This window comes from Xenopus tropicalis, chromosome 6 (assembly GCF_000004195.4).
Source record: "Xenopus tropicalis strain Nigerian chromosome 6, UCB_Xtro_10.0, whole genome shotgun sequence".
Taxonomy (NCBI): domain Eukaryota; kingdom Metazoa; phylum Chordata; class Amphibia; order Anura; family Pipidae; genus Xenopus; species Xenopus tropicalis.
In genome coordinates this window covers 54,257,396-54,276,633 of record NC_030682.2, presented here as the reverse complement: position 1 = coordinate 54,276,633, position 19,238 = coordinate 54,257,396, and the positions used below count along the sequence as shown (strand labels likewise).

The window sequence follows — 19,238 nt, the reverse complement described above, 5'->3', positions numbered from 1 at the left end:
TTGGGGCTTGATTGGAAGGAAGGGGTGGGAGGGGAGGGGGCATGGAACAAAGCGGGGGGCGGGTGGGGGCTTCTGTGGATCGAAGGAGTGGGAGAGTGGGGCTGGAACTAAGGAGTTGGAGGTTGGGGCTTGATTGGAAGGAAGGGGGAGGGAGGGGGCTTGGAACAAAGCGGGGCGGAGGGGGCTTGTTTGGAACGAAGGGGTGGGAGAGTGGGGTCCTGGAACTAAGGATTGGAGGATGGGGCTTGATTGGAAGGAAGGGTGGGAGGGAGGGGGCTTGGAACAAAGCGGGGGGCGGGTGGGGGCTTGTGTGGACAAAAGGGAGTGGGAGTGGGGGCTGGAACTAAGGGGTTGGAGGGTGGGGCTTGATTGGAAGGAAGGGGTGGGAGGGAGGGGGCTTGGAACAAAGCGGGGGGGGGTGGGGGCTTGTGTGGAACAAAGGGGTGGGAGAGAGTGGGGCCTGGAACTAAGGGGTTGGAGGGTGGGGCTTGATTGGAAGGAAGGGGTGGAGGAGGGGGCTTGGAACAAAGCGGGGGGGGGTGGGGGCTTGTGTGGAACGAAGGGGTATGAGAGTGGGGTCCTGGAACTAAGGGGTTCTTCCTCCTGTTGAAGACATAAAAAAAAGATTTTTTTTAAAAATGCCATGGCTGAAAGTAAAGCAAAGTTTTGAAAAGTCTTATTTGATATAAATATATGAGAAATAGAAGGTGTATGTTGCTGTGTAACACAAGGCATAATAATAACATGTTTGTGTTAGGCTGATGCCACACGTGGCAGATTGTGGGACTTGCAGGCTAAGAGTCGGGCCCTATGCTGGCATCATGTCCCCAGAACCATTGCGTTGGCCTGGGTGCAGGCACACATGGCGGATTTCGGCCCAGAAATGCGTGAGTATTTAATTCTTCTTCAAAGCCCCACTGTGTGTGCCTGTGCCCGGGCTGACGCAATGGTTCTGGGTGCAGACCAGGAAGAAGCTCATGCCGGATGTAGGGGCTGATTCTTGGCTACTAAAGAAACAAATTGCCACCCCAAAGTGAATCTGCATTTGATATTCTCTTAAAATGTTTTTTCTCTATTGTGACCCTATTATTTTTTTTACCTGACAGATGTCCGTGTCAGGGATCTCTGGAGTCTCCTGATTAAAGAAAGGTAAGAGAAAGATGTTGCACGTTGTAATAAAGCAGCTAATATACAGCCTTACGTAAAATATAGAGTGATTTTTATTTGCCCCCTACTCTCCCCTCTCTTATGCTTACCCGGCAGTTGTCTATAGCCGGCTCCATTTTGTGCTCTGGTTTCTCCTCCTAAGAGAAATTAAAGTTACCTGATCAGTTTACTATAACTCTGTAGTTTAGTATGTAAAAAGGACCTTGTACAATACAAATTCAAATTCCACAAGTTCCAAAACCCAAACCATGTTATGTATGTTTATTTTTTACTACTTAGCTGGCCAGTTTTTGCCAGGATTTCTGGTGGTTCCTGGTTAAGAGATGAAAGTCAAGTTATCAAATCAACTCAGCTTTTAGAAAGAAGTGAATATAAGTTATATGTAATATTCAGGGACTGGTGTTTTATTATTGAATTATTTGCTACTCACTTGGCAAACGGCGTTGCCAGATCCAACCGATGGTACCTGGTTAAGAGAGGAAATTGATCAGAGCCATGGATGTCTTCTAAATTGGGGGGGACAGTGCTAGAACTATTGTATGTACTGATTCATATGTGGATGGAATTAACATTTATATCACAAGTTATATGGGTACGGGGTTCATTGGCTATAGGTGTCTGTTTGCAAACAGTCATATTAAATGGTAAATTCTGTTAAAGTCAACACAACATTTAGGAAGAAGCTAATGATATAAGGAATCTATGATACCGACTCCTTTACTACTTACCAGGCAGATAAATTCCTGGGGCTCCTCAGTGGGCTCCTCCTGGGTGAGTGAAACAAAAGTTGACATTACTTTATGGAAAGAGAAGGCCTAAGCACACATCTGGGTTTTAGGCTTCCAGGTAACAGGATTTTCTCGGTAAGATATTTTACCACCTCAGACCAGTACAAATATATAGAAGGGCAAGCCCAGCATCTGCATATTGACATACGGGGCAGGGGCATTGGGTTTTTGCCTATGGTATTTAGCTTCAGGGGGTAATATATGTCCTATGAATTATTCCAAATCTTATCTTTTGTGGAAATCAGATAACTATACATTTCACATGGGGCTTCTTCCCACAAATCTTCCTCTAGGTTAGGAAGATCTCTGACCCATTAAAAAATATGTTAATATTAAAAAATATGTTAATATGTTTGGTGTTCGCTTTCATGGGCCCCAAACAGAACAATGTTTAGAGATCATCAGTAACTGAGTTGGAGGACAAATTTGTCCCTCCATGAAGTTTCCCACAGAATGAAATATGTGAAATAAAATCCTTACCTTGCCGAAGCAAGGGAAAAAACGCCTCAAACGCTTGAACACTTTGTTCATCGCTCGCTGAAAAAAAGAAAAACATCACGTTAGCACTTCCCAATACTGTGTTCTATGTACAATTTATTTAATTTTTGGCGAGCAGCGAATTTTCCCGCCCAGCACTACTATAGAGCTGAAAGCGGATACCCAGGCAGGAGAATTACCCCTTAAAATACCCCCTGAGAAAGGAGTTCCTGCCCAATACCGCTGTCAGATCTAAAGGCTTTTCTTGCTGGGCCCGTGCCCTTTTTGATAATGAGAAGCACAGTCCCAGGAAAGAGATGAGCCGCCTAACAAGTTGCCCCCCCCCCCACCCCAGTAAATTGAGACTTGCTGTAGAAGAAATCATAAACTGTTTCACTGGTTCCCATTTGCTACATTACCTCTTAAATGAAGCTCTCCAGGTGATGTTAAAAAAAAAAGATGGAATGGAGGGGCCGGCCCAGGGCCGGAGTCCCTAAGGGACCCCCTCAGTAGGTGCTGGCTCTCCTCTAGGCTCGTTCAACTAAAGATGGAAAAGGTGAACTGAGGAGAAGCCAGAAAAATCACAGTCTAAAAAAACTGGTTAAGCGCCGAAGCAGCAAAACGCCAACTAGTCGCACACCGCAGCAATCTGTATAGAGACGGGAATAAAAAGGGCAAGTCAGCTTCATGGATAATGCATTTACCATTTTAACGTGCAACATTGCATGAGGGGCCCCATTCAAAGTGTTCCCCCGAAATCTCACGCTTACTAACACTCAGGCTGGGATTCCATTTGGTACCTAGGGGGTTAAATTGGTACTAGGGCTCATTTACTAACATAGGTGCCTAAATGCAAGTTGCAGTTGCCAATAGCAACCAATCAGTAATTGGCTGTTACCATTCCCCTAAGGGGCATCACCATAATTTCAGAAGCACTGATTTAGATTTACCCCCTGCAATAGTAAGAAATAGTAAATCAGGCCCTGTGTCCATGGTAAGTGCAAGTACATTCAGTTACACATTAAGGTTGGTACATAAGGGCAGGCAGATACCCGGGGGCAGAGGGGCAAAACTCTTAGCAGCCTGTCAGTACTGCCCAACCCTGGGTCTGTGTCTCCCAACCAGCGCTAGGAGGAAAGGCGCCTGCAATTCTCCAAATTCACTAAAGTCGTTGACAGGAGCAACATCCCCTAGTCTGGGGGGGGGTAGTCACCCAACTATTGCCCCTCTTTTTAGCTAAAATAAGGGTTTTTAGGCAAAACATCTACTACAGGAGAGATGCTTGCTTACCTCTCACCACAATGGCAACCAACGGACTCTACCAACTGTCACTATCCTAGAGTGAAGGCAGCTCTCATCATATGACAAATTTTTATGGGCTTTATTTGCCCTTAGATGTGCAGTACATACATTGTATGTACTTATTGTGTACCCAGGTTGGTACATAAGGGCAGGGCAGATACCCGGGGGCAGAGGGGCAAAACTCTTAGGAGCCTGTCAGTACTGGGAACAACAAGCCCATTTTAGTGGAAAATTCTCCAAATTCACTAAAACCAGTGACAGGAGCAGCATCCCCTAGTCTGGGGGGGGGGAGTCAACCAACTATTGCCCCTCTTTTTTAGCTAAAATAAGGGTTTTTAGGCAAAACATCTATCAGAGGAGATGCACGCTTACCTCTCACCACAATGGCAACCAACGGACTGTACCAACTGTCACTTTCCTAGGGTGAAGGCAGCTCTCATCACATTGACATCACATGGACATCACAATGCAGGCGCTGCTGTTAAAGGTTAAGGGGTATAGTTATCATGCTGTGTAAAAAGTGGAGTAAAGCATTACCGGTGATGTTACCCAGGGCAACGAATAAGCAATTAGATTTCAACAGCTAGAAAACCAAATCAAAGCATCTGATTGGCTGCTATATATCACCGGTGATGTTTTACTCCACTTTTTACACAGCATGATAAATATACCCCTAAGTGTACCCTTTTGATGAGTGAGGTTTATATGGGCTTTGTTTGCTCTTAGATGGGCAGTACATACTGTAACTATAAACCCAGTGAGAATGAGGAATGAATGGATATTGGGAAGTTGTATCAGGAGTCAGAACCAGCAGTGCAGAGAAGGGAAAGGGACAGACAGATACAGTGACAGTTACACATAACTATAAACCCAGTGAGAATGAGGAATGAAAGGATATTGGTGAGTTGTATCAGGAGTCAGAACCAGCAGTGCAGAGAACAGAAACGGACAGACTGACAGACATAATGACAATTATACATAACTATAAACCCAGTGAGAATGAGGAATGAATGGATATTTGGAAGTTGTATCAGGAGTCAGAACCAGCAGTGCAGAGAAGGGAAAGGGAGAGACAGACACAGTGAGAGTTACACATAACTATAAACCCAGTGAGAATGAGGATTGAATGGATATTGGGGAGTTGTATCAGGAGTCAGAACCAGCAGTGCAGAGAAGGGAAAGGGACAGACAGATACAGTGACAGTTACACATAACTATAAACCCAGTGAGAATGAGGAATGAATGGATATTGGGAAGTTGTATCAGGAGTCAGAACCAGCAGTGCATAGAAGAGAAAGGGACAGACAGACACAGTGACAGTTACACATAACTATAATTCCAGTGAGATTGAGGAATGAATGGATATTGGTGAGTTGTATCAGGAGTCAGAACCAGCAGTGCAGAGAACAGAAACGGACAGACTGACAGACATAATGACAATTATACATAACTATAAACCCAGTGAGAATGAGGATTGAATGGATATTGGGGAGTTGTATCAGGAGTCAGAACCAGCAGTGCAGAGAAGAGAAAGGGACAGACAGACACAGTGACAGTTACACATAACTATAAACCCAGTGAGAATGAGTACTGAATTGATATTGGGGAGATGTTTCAGGAGTCGGAACCAGCAGTGCAGAGAAGAGAAAGGGACAGACAAACACAGTGTAAGTTACACATAACTATAAACCCAGTGAGAATGAGGAATAAATTGATATTGGGGAGTTGTATCAGGAGTCAGAACCTGCAGTTGCAGAAAGGGAAAGGGACAGACAGACACAGTGACAGTTACACATAACTATAAACTCAGTGAGAATCAGGAATTTATGGGTCTTGGGAAGTTTTATCCGGAGTCAGAACCAGCAGTGCAGAGAAGGGAAAGAGACAGACAGACACAGTGACAGTTACACTTAACTATAAACCCAGTGAGAATGAGGAATGAATGGATATTGGGAAGTTCTATCAGGAGTCAGAACCAGCAGTGCAGAAAATTGAAAGGGATAGACAAACACAGTGACAGTTACACATAACTATAAATCCAGTGAGAATGAGGAATGAATGAATATTGGGAAGTTCTATCAGGAGTCGGAACCAGCAGTGCAGAGAATTGAAAGGGACAGACAAACACAGTGACAGTTACACATAACTATTAACCCAGTCAGAATGAGGAATGAATAGATATTCGAGAGTTTTATCAGGAGTACAAACCAGCAGTGCAGAGAACAGAACGGGACAGGTGAGAATGAGGTGAGAATGAGGTGAGAATGAGGTGAGAATTCGGGAGTTGTATCAGGAGTCAGAACCAGCAGTGCAGAGAACAGAACGGGACAGGTGAGAATGAGGAATGAATGGATATTGGGGAGTTGCATCAGGAGTCAGAACCAGCAGTGCACAGAACAGAAAGGGACAGACAGACATAGTGACAATTACACATAACTATAAACCAGGTGAGAATAAGAAATGAACGGAGGTGAGAATTCGGGAGTTGTATCAGAAGTCAGAACCAGCAGTGCAGAGAACAGAACGGGACAGGTGAGAATAAGGTGAGAATTCGGGAGTTGTATCAGGAGTCAGAACCAGCAGTGCAGAGAACAGAACGGGACAGGTGAGAATGAGGAATGAATGGATATTGGGGAGTTGCATCAGGAGTCAGAACCAGCAGTGCAGAGAACAGAAAGGGAAACACAGAGAAGAGAAGAGAAAGCAACAGACAAAAACAGTGACAGTTACAGTTAACTATAAACCCAGTGAGAATTAGGACTGAATCGATATTTGGGGGTTGTATCAGGAGTCAGAACCATCAGTGCAGAGAAGTGAAAGGGACACAGTGACAGTTACACATAACTATAAACCCACTGAGAATGAGGAATGAATGGATTTTGGGGAGTTGTATCAGGAGTCAGAACCAGCAGTGCAGAGAAGGGAAATGGACAGACACAGTGACAGTTACACATAACTATAAACCCAGTGAGAATGAGGAATAAATGGATATTGGGAAGTTGTATCAGGAGTCAGAACCAGCAGTGCAGAGAAGGGAAAGGGACAGACAGACACAGTGACAGTTTCACATAACTATAAACCTAGTGAGAATGAGGAATGAATGGATATTGGGGAGTTGTATCAGGAGTCAGAACCAGCAGTGCAGAGAAGGGAAATGGACAGACATAGTGACAATTACACATAACTATAAACCAGGTGAGAATAAGAAATGAACGGATATTGGGGAGTTGTATCAGGAGTCAGAACCAGCAGTGCAGAGAAGGGAAAGGGACACAGTGACAGTTACACATAACTATAAACCCAGTGAGAATGAGGAATGAATGGATATCGGGGAGTTGTATCAGGAGTCAGAACCAGCAGTGCAGAGAAGGGAAATGGACAGACACAGTGACAGTTACACATAACAATAAACCCAGTGAGAATGAGGAATGAATGGATATTGGGAAGTTGTATCAGGAGTCAGAACCAGCAGTGCAGAGAAGGGAAAGGGACAGACAGACACAGTGACAGTTACACATAACTATAAACCCAGTGAGAATGAGTACTGAATTGATATTGGGGAGTTGTATCAGAAGTCAGAACCTGCAGTTCCGGAAAGGGAAAGGGACACATAACTATAAACCCAGTGAGAATGAGTACTGAATTGATATTGGGGAGATATTTCAGGAGTCGGAACCAGCAGTGCAGAGAAGAGAAAGGGACAGACAAACACAGTGTAAGTTACACATAACTGTAAACCCAGTGAGAATGAGGAATTAATCGGTATTGGGAAGTTGTATCAGGAGTCAGAATCTGCAGTTCCGGAAAGGGAAAGGGACAGACAGACACAGTGAGAGTTACACATAACTATAAACCCACTGAGAATGAGGAATGAATGGATATTGGGAAGTTGTATCAGGTGTCAGAACCAGCAGTACAGAGAAGAGAACGGGACAGACAGACACGGTGACAGTTACAAATAACTATAAACCCAGTGAGAATGAGGACTGAATCGATATTGGGAAGTTGTATCAGAAGTCAGAACCTGCAGTTCTGGAAAGGGACAGACAGACACAGTGACAGTTACACATAACTATAAACCCAGTGAGAATGAGGAATGAATAGATATTGGGGAGTTGTATCAGGAGTCAGAACCAGCAGTGCAGAGAAGGGAAAGGGACAGACAGACACAGTGACAGTTACGCATAACTATAAACCCAGTGAGAATGAGGAATGAATGGATATTGGGGAGTTGTATCAGGAGTCAGATCCAGCAGTGCAGAGAACGGAAAGGGACAGACAGACACAGGGACGGTTACACATAACTATAAAACTTGTGAGAAAGAGGACTGAATGGATATTGGGGCGTTGTATCAGAAGTCCGAACCAGCAGTGCAGAGAAGGGAAAGGGACAGACAGACACAGTGACAGTTACACATAACTATAAACCCAGTGAGAATGAGGAATGAATAGATATTGGGGAGTTGTATCAGGAGTCAGAACCAGCAGTGCAGAGAAGGGAAAGGGACAGACAGACACAGTGACAGTTACGCATAACTATAAACCCAGTGAGAATGAGGAATGAATGGATATTGGGGAGTTGTATCAGGAGTCAGATCCAGCAGTGCAGAGAACGGAAAGGGACAGACAGACACAGGGACAGTTACACATAACTATAAAACTTGTGAGAAAGAGGACTGAATGGATATTGGGGCGTTGTATCAGGAGTCCGAACCAGCAGTGCAGAGAAGGGAAATGGACGGACATAGTGACAGTTACACATAACTATAAACCCAGTGAGAATGAGGAATGAATAGATATTCGGGAGTTTTATCAGGAGTCAAAACCAGCAGTGCAGAGAACAAAACGGGACAGGTGAGAATTCGGGAGTTGTATCAGGAGTCAGAACCAGCAGTGCAGAGAACAGAACGGGACAGGTGAGAATGAGGAATGAATGGATATTGGGAAGTTGTATCAGGTGTCAGAACCAGCAGTGTAGAGAAGAGAAAGGGACAGACAAACATAGTGACTGTTACACATAACTATAAACCCAGTGAGAATTAGGACTGAATCGATATTGGGGAGTTTTATCAGGAGTCAGAACCAGCAGTGCAGAGAAGGGAAAGGGACACAGTGACAGTTACCCATAACTATAAACCCAGTGAGAATGAGGAATGAATGGATATTTGGAAGTTGTATCAGGTGTCATACATAATTGAAAGGGATAGACAAACACAGTGACAGTTACACATAACTATAAATCCAGTGAGAATGAGGAATGAATGAATATTGGGAAGTTCTATCAGGAGTCGGAACCAGCAGTGCAGAGAATTGAAAGGGACAGACAAACACAGTGACAGTTACACATAACTATTAACCCAGTCAGAATGAGGAATGAATAGATATTCGGGAGTTTTATCAGGAGTCAAAACCAGCAGTGCAGAGAACAGAACGGGACAGGTGAGAATGAGGTGAGAATTCGGGAGTTGTATCAGGAGTCAGAACCAGCAGTGCAGAGAACAGAACGGGACAGGTGAGAATGAGGAATGAATGGATATTGGGGAGTTGCATCAGGAGTCAGAACCAGCAGTGCACAGAACAGAAAGGGACAGACAGACATAGTGACAATTACACATAACTATAAACCAGGTGAGAATAAGAAATGAACGGAGGTGAGAATTCGGGAGTTGTATCAGGAGTCAGAACCAGCAGTGCAGAGAACAGAACGGGACAGGTGAGAATAAGGTGAGAATTCGGGAGTTGTATCAGGAGTCAGAACCAGCAGTGCAGAGAACAGAACGGGACAGGTGAGAATGAGGAATGAATGGATATTGGGGAGTTGCATCAGGAGTCAGAACCAGCAGTGCAGAGAACAGAAAGGGAAACACAGAGAAGAGAAGAGAAAGCAACAGACAAAAACAGTGACAGTTACAGTTAACTATAAACCCAGTGAGAATTAGGACTGAATCGATATTTGGGGGTTGTATCAGGAGTCAGAACCATCAGTGCAGAGAAGTGAAAGGGACACAGTGACAGTTACACATAACTATAAACCCACTGAGAATGAGGAATGAATGGATTTTGGGGAGTTGTATCAGGAGTCAGAACCAGCAGTGCAGAGAAGGGAAATGGACAGACACAGTGACAGTTACACATAACTATAAACCCAGTGAGAATGAGGAATAAATGGATATTGGGAAGTTGTATCAGGAGTCAGAACCAGCAGTGCAGAGAAGGGAAAGGGACAGACAGACACAGTGACAGTTTCACATAACTATAAACCTAGTGAGAATGAGGAATGAATGGATATTGGGGAGTTGTATCAGGAGTCAGAACCAGCAGTGCAGAGAAGGGAAATGGACAGACATAGTGACAATTACACATAACTATAAACCAGGTGAGAATAAGAAATGAACGGATATTGGGGAGTTGTATCAGGAGTCAGAACCAGCAGTGCAGAGAAGGGAAAGGGACACAGTGACAGTTACACATAACTATAAACCCAGTGAGAATGAGGAATGAATGGATATCGGGGAGTTGTATCAGGAGTCAGAACCAGCAGTGCAGAGAAGGGAAATGGACAGACACAGTGACAGTTACACATAACAATAAACCCAGTGAGAATGAGGAATGAATGGATATTGGGAAGTTGTATCAGGAGTCAGAACCAGCAGTGCAGAGAAGGGAAAGGGACAGACAGACACAGTGACAGTTACACATAACTATAAACCCAGTGAGAATGAGTACTGAATTGATATTGGGGAGTTGTATCAGAAGTCAGAACCTGCAGTTCCGGAAAGGGAAAGGGACACATAACTATAAACCCAGTGAGAATGAGTACTGAATTGATATTGGGGAGATATTTCAGGAGTCGGAACCAGCAGTGCAGAGAAGAGAAAGGGACAGACAAACACAGTGTAAGTTACACATAACTGTAAACCCAGTGAGAATGAGGAATTAATCGGTATTGGGAAGTTGTATCAGGAGTCAGAATCTGCAGTTCCGGAAAGGGAAAGGGACAGACAGACACAGTGAGAGTTACACATAACTATAAACCCACTGAGAATGAGGAATGAATGGATATTGGGAAGTTGTATCAGGTGTCAGAACCAGCAGTACAGAGAAGAGAACGGGACAGACAGACACGGTGACAGTTACAAATAACTATAAACCCAGTGAGAATGAGGACTGAATCGATATTGGGAAGTTGTATCAGAAGTCAGAACCTGCAGTTCTGGAAAGGGACAGACAGACACAGTGACAGTTACACATAACTATAAACCCAGTGAGAATGAGGAATGAATAGATATTGGGGAGTTGTATCAGGAGTCAGAACCAGCAGTGCAGAGAAGGGAAAGGGACAGACAGACACAGTGACAGTTACGCATAACTATAAACCCAGTGAGAATGAGGAATGAATGGATATTGGGGAGTTGTATCAGGAGTCAGATCCAGCAGTGCAGAGAACGGAAAGGGACAGACAGACACAGGGACGGTTACACATAACTATAAAACTTGTGAGAAAGAGGACTGAATGGATATTGGGGCGTTGTATCAGAAGTCCGAACCAGCAGTGCAGAGAAGGGAAAGGGACAGACAGACACAGTGACAGTTACACATAACTATAAACCCAGTGAGAATGAGGAATGAATAGATATTGGGGAGTTGTATCAGGAGTCAGATCCAGCAGTGCAGAGAACGGAAAGGGACAGACAGACACAGGGACAGTTACACATAACTATAAAACTTGTGAGAAAGAGGACTGAATGGATATTGGGGCGTTGTATCAGGAGTCCGAACCAGCAGTGCAGAGAAGGGAAATGGACGGACATAGTGACAGTTACACATAACTATAAACCCAGTGAGAATGAGGAATGAATAGATATTCGGGAGTTTTATCAGGAGTCAAAACCAGCAGTGCAGAGAACAAAACGGGACAGGTGAGAATTCGGGAGTTGTATCAGGAGTCAGAACCAGCAGTGCAGAGAACAGAACGGGACAGGTGAGAATGAGGAATGAATGGATATTGGGGAGTTTCATCAGGAGTCAGAACCAGCACTGCAGAGAACAGAAAGGGACAGACAGACAGACATAGTTACAATTACACATAACTATAAACCAGGTGAGAATAAGAAATGAACGGATATTGGGGAGTTGTATCAGGAGTCAGAACCAGCAGTGCAGAGAAGGGAAAGGGACACAGTGACAGTTACACATAACTATAAACCCAGTGAGAATGAGGAATGAATGGATATTGGGTAGTTGTATCAGGAGTCAGAACCAGCAGTTCCGGAAAGGGACAGACAGACACAGTGAGAGTTACACATAACTATAAACCTAGTGAGAATGAGGAATGAATGGATATTGGGAAGTTGTATCAGGTGTCAGAACCAGCAGTGTAGAGAAGAGAAAGGGACAGACAAACATAGTGACTGTTACACATAACTATAAACCCAGTGAGAATTAGGACTGAATCGATATTGGGGAGTTTTATCAGGAGTCAGAACCAGCAGTGCAGAGAAGGGAAAGGGACACAGTGACAGTTACCCATAACTATAAACCCAGTGAGAATGAGGAATGAATGGATATTTGGAAGTTGTATCAGGTGTCATACATAATTGAAAGGGATAGACAAACACAGTGACAGTTACACATAACTATAAATCCAGTGAGAATGAGGAATGAATGAATATTGGGAAGTTCTATCAGGAGTCGGAACCAGCAGTGCAGAGAATTGAAAGGGACAGACAAACACAGTGACAGTTACACATAACTATTAACCCAGTCAGAATGAGGAATGAATAGATATTCGGGAGTTTTATCAGGAGTCAAAACCAGCAGTGCAGAGAACAGAACGGGACAGGTGAGAATGAGGTGAGAATTCGGGAGTTGTATCAGGAGTCAGAACCAGCAGTGCAGAGAACAGAACGGGACAGGTGAGAATGAGGAATGAATGGATATTGGGGAGTTGCATCAGGAGTCAGAACCAGCAGTGCACAGAACAGAAAGGGACAGACAGACATAGTGACAATTACACATAACTATAAACCAGGTGAGAATAAGAAATGAACGGAGGTGAGAATTCGGGAGTTGTATCAGGAGTCAGAACCAGCAGTGCAGAGAACAGAACGGGACAGGTGAGAATAAGGTGAGAATTCGGGAGTTGTATCAGGAGTCAGAACCAGCAGTGCAGAGAACAGAACGGGACAGGTGAGAATGAGGAATGAATGGATATTGGGGAGTTGCATCAGGAGTCAGAACCAGCAGTGCAGAGAACAGAAAGGGAAACACAGAGAAGAGAAGAGAAAGCAACAGACAAAAACAGTGACAGTTACAGTTAACTATAAACCCAGTGAGAATTAGGACTGAATCGATATTTGGGGGTTGTATCAGGAGTCAGAACCATCAGTGCAGAGAAGTGAAAGGGACACAGTGACAGTTACACATAACTATAAACCCACTGAGAATGAGGAATGAATGGATTTTGGGGAGTTGTATCAGGAGTCAGAACCAGCAGTGCAGAGAAGGGAAATGGACAGACACAGTGACAGTTACACATAACTATAAACCCAGTGAGAATGAGGAATAAATGGATATTGGGAAGTTGTATCAGGAGTCAGAACCAGCAGTGCAGAGAAGGGAAAGGGACAGACAGACACAGTGACAGTTTCACATAACTATAAACCTAGTGAGAATGAGGAATGAATGGATATTGGGGAGTTGTATCAGGAGTCAGAACCAGCAGTGCAGAGAAGGGAAATGGACAGACATAGTGACAATTACACATAACTATAAACCAGGTGAGAATAAGAAATGAACGGATATTGGGGAGTTGTATCAGGAGTCAGAACCAGCAGTGCAGAGAAGGGAAAGGGACACAGTGACAGTTACACATAACTATAAACCCAGTGAGAATGAGGAATGAATGGATATCGGGGAGTTGTATCAGGAGTCAGAACCAGCAGTGCAGAGAAGGGAAATGGACAGACACAGTGACAGTTACACATAACAATAAACCCAGTGAGAATGAGGAATGAATGGATATTGGGAAGTTGTATCAGGAGTCAGAACCAGCAGTGCAGAGAAGGGAAAGGGACAGACAGACACAGTGACAGTTACACATAACTATAAACCCAGTGAGAATGAGTACTGAATTGATATTGGGGAGTTGTATCAGAAGTCAGAACCTGCAGTTCCGGAAAGGGAAAGGGACACATAACTATAAACCCAGTGAGAATGAGTACTGAATTGATATTGGGGAGATATTTCAGGAGTCGGAACCAGCAGTGCAGAGAAGAGAAAGGGACAGACAAACACAGTGTAAGTTACACATAACTGTAAACCCAGTGAGAATGAGGAATTAATCGGTATTGGGAAGTTGTATCAGGAGTCAGAATCTGCAGTTCCGGAAAGGGAAAGGGACAGACAGACACAGTGAGAGTTACACATAACTATAAACCCACTGAGAATGAGGAATGAATGGATATTGGGAAGTTGTATCAGGTGTCAGAACCAGCAGTACAGAGAAGAGAACGGGACAGACAGACACGGTGACAGTTACAAATAACTATAAACCCAGTGAGAATGAGGACTGAATCGATATTGGGAAGTTGTATCAGAAGTCAGAACCTGCAGTTCTGGAAAGGGACAGACAGACACAGTGACAGTTACACATAACTATAAACCCAGTGAGAATGAGGAATGAATAGATATTGGGGAGTTGTATCAGGAGTCAGAACCAGCAGTGCAGAGAAGGGAAAGGGACAGACAGACACAGTGACAGTTACGCATAACTATAAACCCAGTGAGAATGAGGAATGAATGGATATTGGGGAGTTGTATCAGGAGTCAGATCCAGCAGTGCAGAGAACGGAAAGGGACAGACAGACACAGGGACGGTTACACATAACTATAAAACTTGTGAGAAAGAGGACTGAATGGATATTGGGGCGTTGTATCAGAAGTCCGAACCAGCAGTGCAGAGAAGGGAAAGGGACAGACAGACACAGTGACAGTTACACATAACTATAAACCCAGTGAGAATGAGGAATGAATAGATATTGGGGAGTTGTATCAGGAGTCAGAACCAGCAGTGCAGAGAAGGGAAAGGGACAGACAGACACAGTGACAGTTACGCATAACTATAAACCCAGTGAGAATGAGGAATGAATGGATATTGGGGAGTTGTATCAGGAGTCAGATCCAGCAGTGCAGAGAACGGAAAGGGACAGACAGACACAGGGACAGTTACACATAACTATAAAACTTGTGAGAAAGAGGACTGAATGGATATTGGGGCGTTGTATCAGGAGTCCGAACCAGCAGTGCAGAGAAGGGAAATGGACGGACATAGTGACAGTTACACATAACTATAAACCCAGTGAGAATGAGGAATGAATAGATATTCGGGAGTTTTATCAGGAGTCAAAACCAGCAGTGCAGAGAACAAAACGGGACAGGTGAGAATTCGGGAGTTGTATCAGGAGTCAGAACCAGCAGTGCAGAGAACAGAACGGGACAGGTGAGAATGAGGAATGAATGGATATTGGGGAGTTTCATCAGGAGTCAGAACCAGCACTGCAGAGAACAGAAAGGGACAGACAGACAGACATAGTTACAATTACACATAACTATAAACCAGGTGAGAATAAGAAATGAACGGATATTGGGGAGTTGTATCAGGAGTCAGAACCAGCAGTGCAGAGAAGGGAAAGGGACACAGTGACAGTTACACATAACTATAAACCCAGTGAGAATGAGGAATGAATGGATATTGGGTAGTTGTATCAGGAGTCAGAACCAGCAGTTCCGGAAAGGGACAGACAGACACAGTGAGAGTTACACATAACTATAAACCTAGTGAGAATGAGGAATGAATGGATATTGGGAAGTTGTATCAGGTGTCAGAACCAGCAGTGTAGAGAAGAGAAAGGGACAGACAAACATAGTGACTGTTACACATAACTATAAACCCAGTGAGAATTAGGACTGAATCGATATTGGGGAGTTTTATCAGGAGTCAGAACCAGCAGTGCAGAGAAGGGAAAGGGACACAGTGACAGTTACCCATAACTATAAACCCAGTGAGAATGAGGAATGAATGGATATTTGGAAGTTGTATCAGGTGTCATACATAATTGAAAGGGATAGACAAACACAGTGACAGTTACACATAACTATAAATCCAGTGAGAATGAGGAATGAATGAATATTGGGAAGTTCTATCAGGAGTCGGAACCAGCAGTGCAGAGAATTGAAAGGGACAGACAAACACAGTGACAGTTACACATAACTATTAACCCAGTCAGAATGAGGAATGAATAGATATTCGGGAGTTTTATCAGGAGTCAAAACCAGCAGTGCAGAGAACAGAACGGGACAGGTGAGAATGAGGTGAGAATTCGGGAGTTGTATCAGGAGTCAGAACCAGCAGTGCAGAGAACAGAACGGGACAGGTGAGAATGAGGAATGAATGGATATTGGGGAGTTGCATCAGGAGTCAGAACCAGCAGTGCACAGAACAGAAAGGGACAGACAGACATAGTGACAATTACACATAACTATAAACCAGGTGAGAATAAGAAATGAACGGAGGTGAGAATTCGGGAGTTGTATCAGGAGTCAGAACCAGCAGTGCAGAGAACAGAACGGGACAGGTGAGAATAAGGTGAGAATTCGGGAGTTGTATCAGGAGTCAGAACCAGCAGTGCAGAGAACAGAACGGGACAGGTGAGAATGAGGAATGAATGGATATTGGGGAGTTGCATCAGGAGTCAGAACCAGCAGTGCAGAGAACAGAAAGGGAAACACAGAGAAGAGAAGAGAAAGCAACAGACAAAAACAGTGACAGTTACAGTTAACTATAAACCCAGTGAGAATTAGGACTGAATCGATATTTGGGGGTTGTATCAGGAGTCAGAACCATCAGTGCAGAGAAGTGAAAGGGACACAGTGACAGTTACACATAACTATAAACCCACTGAGAATGAGGAATGAATGGATTTTGGGGAGTTGTATCAGGAGTCAGAACCAGCAGTGCAGAGAAGGGAAATGGACAGACACAGTGACAGTTACACATAACTATAAACCCAGTGAGAATGAGGAATAAATGGATATTGGGAAGTTGTATCAGGAGTCAGAACCAGCAGTGCAGAGAAGGGAAAGGGACAGACAGACACAGTGACAGTTTCACATAACTATAAACCTAGTGAGAATGAGGAATGAATGGATATTGGGGAGTTGTATCAGGAGTCAGAACCAGCAGTGCAGAGAAGGGAAATGGACAGACATAGTGACAATTACACATAACTATAAACCAGGTGAGAATAAGAAATGAACGGATATTGGGGAGTTGTATCAGGAGTCAGAACCAGCAGTGCAGAGAAGGGAAAGGGACACAGTGACAGTTACACATAACTATAAACCCAGTGAGAATGAGGAATGAATGGATATCGGGGAGTTGTATCAGGAGTCAGAACCAGCAGTGCAGAGAAGGGAAATGGACAGACACAGTGACAGTTACACATAACAATAAACCCAGTGAGAATGAGGAATGAATGGATATTGGGAAGTTGTATCAGGAGTCAGAACCAGCAGTGCAGAGAAGGGAAAGGGACAGACAGACACAGTGACAGTTACACATAACTATAAACCCAGTGAGAATGAGTACTGAATTGATATTGGGGAGTTGTATCAGAAGTCAGAACCTGCAGTTCCGGAAAGGGAAAGGGACACATAACTATAAACCCAGTGAGAATGAGTACTGAATTGATATTGGGGAGATATTTCAGGAGTCGGAACCAGCAGTGCAGAGAAGAGAAAGGGACAGACAAACACAGTGTAAGTTACACATAACTGTAAACCCAGTGAGAATGAGGAATTAATCGGTATTGGGAAGTTGTATCAGGAGTCAGAATCTGCAGTTCCGGAAAGGGAAAGGGACAGACAGACACAGTGAGAGTTACACATAACTATAAACCCACTGAGAATGAGGAATGAATGGATATTGGGAAGTTGTATCAGGTGTCAGAACCAGCAGTACAGAGAAGAGAACGGGACAGACAGACACGGTGACAGTTACAAATAACTATAAACCCAGTGAGAATGAGGACTGAATCGATATTGGGAAGTTGTATCAGAAGTCAGAACCTGCAGTTCTGGAAAGGGACAGACAGACACAGTGACAGTTACACATAACTATAAACCCAGTGAGAATGAGGAATGAATAGATATTGGGGAGTTGTATCAGGAGTCAGAACCAGCAGTGCAGAGAAGGGAAAGGGACAGACAGACACAGTGACAGTTACACATAACTATAAACCCAGTGAGAATGAGGAATGAATGGATATTGGGGAGTTGTATCAGGAGTCAGATCCAGCAGTGCAGAGAACGGAAAGGGACAGACAGACACAGGGACAGTTACACATAACTATAAAACTTGTGAGAAAGAGGACTGAATGGATATTGGGGCGTTGTATCAGGAGTCCGAACCAGCAGTGCAGAGAAGGGAAATGGACGGACATAGTGACAGTTACACATAACTATAAACCCAGTGAGAATGAGGAATGAATAGATATTCGGGAGTTTTATCAGGAGTCAAAACCAGCAGTGCAGAGAACAAAACGGGACAGGTGAGAATTCGGGAGTTGTATCAGGAGTCAGAACCAGCAGTGCAGAGAACAGAACGGGACAGGTGAGAATGAGGAATGAATGGATATTGGGGAGTTTCATCAGGAGTCAGAACCAGCACTGCAGAGAACAGAAAGGGACAGACAGACAGACATAGTTACAATTACACATAACTATAAACCAGGTGAGAATAAGAAATGAACGGATATTGGGGAGTTGTATCAGGAGTCAGAACCAGCAGTGCAGAGAAGGGAAAGGGACACAGTGACAGTTACACATAACTATAAACCCAGTGAGAATGAGGAATGAATGGATATTGGGTAGTTGTATCAGGAGTCAGAACCAGCAGTTCCGGAAAGGGACAGACAGACACAGTGAGAGTTACACATAACTATAAACCTAGTGAGAATGAGGAATGAATGGATATTGGGAAGTTGTATCAGGTGTCAGAACCAGCAGTGTAGAGAAGAGAAAGGGACAGACAAACATAGTGACTGTTACACATAACTATAAACCCAGTGAGAATTAGGACTGAATCGATATTGGGGAGTTTTATCAGGAGTCAGAACCAGCAGTGCAGAGAAGGGAAAGGGACACAGTGACAGTTACCCATAACTATAAACCCAGTGAGAATGAGGAATGAATGGATATTTGGAAGTTGTATCAGGTGTCATACATAATTGAAAGGGATAGACAAACACAGTGACAGTTACACATAACTATAAATCCAGTGAGAATGAGGAATGAATGAATATTGGGAAGTTCTATCAGGAGTCGGAACCAGCAGTGCAGAGAATTGAAAGGGACAGACAAACACAGTGACAGTTACACATAACTATTAACCCAGTCAGAATGAGGAATGAATAGATATTCGGGAGTTTTATCAGGAGTCAAAAC

The 19,238-nt window shown here is 43.9% G+C and overlaps 1 long non-coding RNA gene across 1 annotated transcript; it reads right to left on the bottom strand.

Annotated features, from left to right (window-relative positions):
• Window positions 1-1,101: 1,101 nt before the first annotated feature.
• LOC116411677 lies at window positions 1,102-3,296 on the bottom strand. Its single transcript, XR_004223265.1, has 6 exons — window positions 2,852-3,296; window positions 2,436-2,492; window positions 1,896-1,934; window positions 1,598-1,633; window positions 1,257-1,304; window positions 1,102-1,135 (listed from the first exon to the last, which is right to left on the bottom strand). It is a non-coding gene; the product is annotated as an uncharacterized LOC116411677 (long non-coding RNA).
• Between the last annotated feature and the right edge of the window lie 15,942 nt (window positions 3,297-19,238).